Source organism: Colossoma macropomum, unplaced genomic scaffold (genome assembly GCF_904425465.1).
Source record: "Colossoma macropomum unplaced genomic scaffold, Colossoma_macropomum, whole genome shotgun sequence".
Taxonomy (NCBI): domain Eukaryota; kingdom Metazoa; phylum Chordata; class Actinopteri; order Characiformes; family Serrasalmidae; genus Colossoma; species Colossoma macropomum.
In genome coordinates, this window is record NW_023494901.1 from 78,826 (window position 1) to 84,668 (window position 5,843).

The window sequence follows — 5,843 nt, forward strand, 5'->3', positions numbered from 1 at the left end:
CATTTTATCAACTTTTAAAATAATAATAAGGAGAACAAGAACAATAATAAGTATGCATAAATTACAGTAAAGTAATTTAAAGGGGTATGGAAAATCACTATTTTACAGTTTTGTATTTCCTTGTTAATCTGTTAAAAATTCAGAATACTTCTACATTCAAATAATTCACTCTGCAATCCAAAGCATAGCCCATGAAAAAGCACCCACATAGCTTTCAAAAAATATAATTACAGTTATTGTTTATTGTTTTTACAACTGTGTATATGCACAGTACAATAGCGTCATCACACTTGATATGTTCTACAGAAAGAGAAAAACATGTTCACTGACTTTGTGTAGAAATTTGAAATATACTGCAATAAATACACAGTTCCGACCAATGAATCTGATTTAAGGTCTGCTGTTATTCCGTATATAAGTTATGCTGAGGTTATTAACAATATAGTACTATGAACAATTATAAATGATAGGAAACAATTTTAAGACCAATTAATATGGACTAAAAAGAAAAACTGACCAACAGAGTAATACAGAGGTCTGAACCCCAGCAGCACTCATAACATACCTCAGCCAGATAATGATCAGCTGTCAAACAATTAATACCAGACTCAGATGTGCTGGTAGCTGGAATAGAGCCAAGCTGTGGACATACGTGGACACAGGAAACAGGACACAGATAACTCAGTGTGCATATGTCCATGCCATAATGCCTGAGCACTAACATTACTGATATCACACTGCTAATGTTACCGATCTCTCCTTTCAGAGTTAAATCCGTGATGAGTGAGAGAACTGTCAGATTCACAGCCCATCGCCTCTTCCTCTGTTTTTTCTCAGTGTTGGTCTTCTTTGTCAGAGATATGAGGAAAATGCATCTGTTAAAAAATCAATTTTAAGACAATAAATTTGAAATTACTTTTGGATCTGCATACACAAGCAGGCTGAATTTAAAGGGGACCTGTTATGCTAATTTCCAATGTTCATAAATTTATTTTTGGGGTCGACTATAATACATTTACATGCTTCAGTGTTCCAGAAACACATTATTTTTTGTCATACTGTAATTGTTTACTCACCCTCTGTCTGAAATGCTCTGTTAGAGATCCTGTGTCTTTAAGCCCCTCCTTCCTGATGAGCCCAGTATGCTCAGATTAGTTAGCTCGCTCACTTGGCTCTGACTGATCAAGCGCCAGAGCGGTTCCGCCAATACACGGGCTCCGGCAGATGCGTTGCGTTGTGTGAGGGCGTGCCAAGCTCTCTGGTAGGTGGGCAATAAGGATTGTGTTATGGGATTACATCATCTTGTAACAAAGGAAAAGGGCTGGGGAACTCAGGCAGCTGAGAAAAGTGGTTTCTGTGGGAAAGAGTTTCTCCCTCTGGCATATACTTTCAGCTTTGAATCTTACATGCACAAAAAGCTACATAACACAGTAAATAAAAGGGAAAGCATTATATATTCCCTTTATAAGTAGAATATAATGTACAGTATACATAATTTTACTCATCTAAAATCAACTCAGGCATTTAATACACAAAGAAATGTGACAAGGCTTTAAATATTACCTATGCATGAACTCCAGCGTGGCACCCAGCTCACACGCATAGCTGATGTTCAGACAATGATGTTCAGTGTGATGAAAGAAGCATCAGGATGAGGCCACTTGGGTAAGAGCACAGTGGAGTGTTGAGAGAGATATGGACTGCCACTATACTGGATGAGGCCCAAAGAGAGGATGTTCCTTGGGAAGGACTGAAAACAACAAAGTTGATTAGATAATTCACAATTCTATTGTTTTCATCCTCTAACATGCCTCAGTCAACACGTGACAGAAATGACCATTTGCAGTTGAGGCAGGTGTGAGCTTAGTACTGATATCTGTATCTGTTAAAAGCTGTGTTAAAGGAGAATTACACAATTTTAAGCACAATTTCATCATTAAGATGCAAAAAAATAGTTTGATATAAAATGTTCCATTGTGGAAAAACCTACAGAGTCAGAGTTGTTCATAGTGGCAGTGACAAGAACCAGGCGTTTGAAGAGTTCAATGCCTCTAATCTCTCACAGAGAATTATTACATGAAATGATTATTAATAAGAGCTGAACTCTATTACAGCATGTTTACCACATGCTTTATGCTATGAATTGAAGGGCTCTGAGACTTGCAGTATTACACATTAAAGCACTATGAAGAAGTAAATTCATAAATATTGACACAGTGTTGGTGATATTGCCATATCGATATTTTGAACACAGCTGTAATGGCAAATAACAAATTAATAAGTTGAATTAATAAAGTGCAGATATTTGAATACTCTAACCCAGCTTTACCTAAACATTCTGCTCTTCTGTATTACCATAAATACTTCATGAATTATATTTGTTTGAAATACCCACCAAATCTAAACATCTGTCTCACATTCTTATAGTTTCATTTAAAAAATTAAAACTTGAGTCTCACCAGTTGCTCAGCTTCAGATGATTTCTGATGAGAAACATCTAAAACAAAACAGACACATGAGGTAAATGCAGCAAAACAATAACAGCAAAGCATAACAATGAAAACACAAAACAAACTGGTCATTATATATTACTAATAAATGTAGCCGAGTAAAACATAGATTATTAATCTAAAGCACAGATAATACATTTTAAAAATACTCTAGAAAGTACAAATCCACCAAGACGTTACTAGAGTAAATGTAACTGAGCAAATTAAAATTATTACTACCCTCTCTGAACCACACAGACTGACGGACTATGTTCAGTCTCATTGCTGTATTGTTCAGTGCGCTGACCCTGCTGCACTGTGATCAGTGCGCTGACCCTGCTGCAGTGTTGATCAGTGCGCTGACCCTGCTGCGCTGTGATCAGTGCGCTGACCCTGCTGCAGTGTTGATTAGTGTGCTGACCCTGCTGCACTGTGATCAGTGCGCTGACCATGCTGCAGTGTTGATCAGTGCGCTGACCCTGCCGCGCTGTGATCAGTGCGCTGACATTGCTGCACTGTGTTCAGTGCGCTGACCCTGCTGCGCTGTGATCAGTGTGCTGACCCTGCTGCACTGTGATCAGTGTGCTGACCCTGCTGCACTGTGATCAGTGTGCTGAGCCTGTGATCAGTGTGCTGACCCTGCTGCGCTGTGATCAGTGTGCTGACCCTGCTGCACTGTGATCAGTGTGCTGACCCTGTGATCAGTGTGCTGACCCTGCTGCACTGTGATCAGTGTGCTGACCCTGTGATCAGTGTGCTGACCCTGCTGCACTGTGATCAGTGTGCTGACCGTGTGATCAGTGCGCTGACCCTGCTGCGCTGTGATCAGTGCGCTGACCCTGCTGCGCTGTGATCAGTGCGCTGACCCTGCTGCACTGTGATCAGTGTGCTGACCCTGCTGCACTGTGATGTGTGCTGACCCTGTGATCAGTGTGCTGACCCTGCTGCGCTGTGATCAGTGTGCTGACCCTGCTGCACTGTGATCAGTGTGCTGACCCTGCTGCACTGTGATCAGTGTGCTGACCGTGTGATCAGTGCGCTGACCCTGCTGCGCTGTGATCAGTGCGCTGACCCTGCTGCGCTGTGATCAGTGCGCTGACCCTGCTGCACTGTGATCAGTGTGCTGACCCTACTGCGCTGTGATCAGTGTGCTGACCCTGTGATCAGTGTGCTGACCCTGCTGCACTGTGATCAGTGCGCTGACCCTGCTGCAGTGTTGATTAGTGTGCTGACCCTGCTGCACTGTGATCAGTGCGCTGACCATGCTGCAGTGTTGATCAGTGCGCTGACCCTGCTGCGCTGTGATCAGTGCGCTGACCCTGCTGCACTGTGTTCAGTGCGCTGACCCTGCTGCACTGTGATCAGTGTGCTGACCGTGTGATCAGTGCGCTGACCCTGCTGCGCTGTGATCAGTGCGCTGACCCTGCTGCGCTGTGATCAGTGCGCTGACCCTGCTGCACTGTGATCAGTGTGCTGACCCTACTGCGCTGTGATCAGTGTGCTGACCCTGTGATCAGTGTGCTGACCCTGCTGCACTGTCATCAGTGTGCTGACCCTGTGATCAGTGTGCTGACCCTGCTGCACTGTCATCAGTGTGCTGACCGTGTGATCAATGCGCTGACCCTGCTGCGCTGTGATCAGTGCGCTGACCCTGCTGCGCTGTGATCAGTGCGCTGACCCTGCTGCGCTGTGATCAGTGTGCTGACCCTGCTGCACTGTGATGTGTGCTGACCCTGTGATCAGTGTGCTGACCCTGCTGCGCTGTGATCAGTGTGCTGACCCTGCTGCACTGTGATCAGTGTGCTGACCCTGCTGCACTGTGATCAGTGTGCTGACCGTGTGATCAGTGCGCTGACCCTGCTGCGCTGTGATCAGTGCGCTGACCCTGCTGCGCTGTGATCAGTGCGCTGACCCTGCTGCGCTGTGATCAGTGCGCTGACCCTGCTGCACTGTGATCAGTGTGCTGACCCTGCTGCGCTGTGATCAGTGTGCTGACCCTGTGATCAGTGTGCTGACCCTGCTGCACTGTCATCAGTGTGCTGACCCTGTGATCAGTGTGCTGACACTGCTGCACTGTCATCAGTGTGCTGACCGTGTGATCAGTGCGCTGACCCTGCTGCGCTGTGATCAGTGCGCTGACCCTGCTGCGCTGTGATCAGTGCGCTGACCCTGCTGCGCTGTGATCAGTGCGCTGACCCTGCTGCACTGTGATCAGTGTGCTGACCCTGCTGCACTGTGATGTGTGCTGACCCTGTGATCAGTGTGCTGACCCTGCTGCGCTGTGATCAGTGTGCTGACCCTGCTGCACTGTGATCAGTGTGCTGACCCTGTGATCAGTGTGCTGACCCTGCTGCGCTGTGATCAGTGTGCTGACCCTGCTGCACTGTGATCAGTGTGCTGACCCTGTGATCAGTGTGCTGACCCTGCTGTGCTGTGATCAGTGCGCTGACCCTGCTGCGCTGTGATCAGTGCGCTGACCCTGCTGCGCTGTTGATCAGTGCGCTGACCCTGCTGCGCTGTGATCAGTGCGCTGACCCTGCTGCGCTGTTGATCAGTGCGCTGACCCTGCTGCGCTGTGATCAGTGCGCTGACCCTGCTGCACTGTGATCAGTGTGCTGACCCTGCTGCGCTGTGATCAGTGCGCTGACCCTGCTGCGCTGTTGATCAGTGCGCTGACCCTGCTGCGCTGTTGATCAGTGCGCTGACCCTGCTGCGCTGTGATCAGTGTGCTGACCCTGCTGCGCTGTGATCAGTCTTAGGTTTATTTCTGAGGCAGTCTTTCATTTGGAGCGCGTGCTAAGCGAGATCTGACGCAGCCGCGAGGCGTAAACAGACACGCCGCTTAGCCGCTAGCTAGCTAACGCTAACCTACCGCTGGTGTTTTCACTCGGCAGATCGACCCAGAAATACAGAAAAGTTACTCCAGCTGACTGTCAGTGAGGCTGCTTATCTCATTCGGTCACTACTCACCTTTTAAAAGCAGACTCTGACCGCTGCAGTCGGGACTCCAGTCGTAAAACCAGTCTCCACTCCACTCGGTCCAGTCAGTAGTTATCGTTAGTCAGCTACGCAGCTGAAACTCCTCGTTTGTGGAGCTGAACGCGTCACCCGGCAGGCGGCGCTGTCTCAGTAAGGAGTGTAAGAGAGTCTTATCGAGGTTTAACACTCGCTAAACAAACTCGATAAACTGCCCGCGGTAGCGACCTGAGAGACTCGCTCACTGTAAACGGCTGTAACGGTCGCGCTTGGCTTTAAACGGAGGAACGGCGCTCGCGCTTCAAAACCGAACGTCCAAGCGGCGGAGTCCCGCGCTCTGATTGGTCTAAACTCCCGCCAGTCTTTTGTTTGTCCTCC

At 47.6% G+C, this 5,843-nt stretch overlaps 1 long non-coding RNA gene across 1 annotated transcript; it reads right to left on the reverse strand.

Annotated features, from left to right (window-relative positions):
* Nucleotides 1-1,114: 1,114 nt before the first annotated feature.
* On the reverse strand, nt 1,115-5,562 carry LOC118800485. The gene is made up of 4 exons (XR_005006240.1): nt 5,460-5,562; nt 2,460-2,497; nt 1,564-1,739; nt 1,115-1,258 (listed from the first exon to the last, which is right to left on the reverse strand). It is a non-coding gene; the product is annotated as an uncharacterized LOC118800485 (long non-coding RNA).
* Between the last annotated feature and the right edge of the window lie 281 nt (nt 5,563-5,843).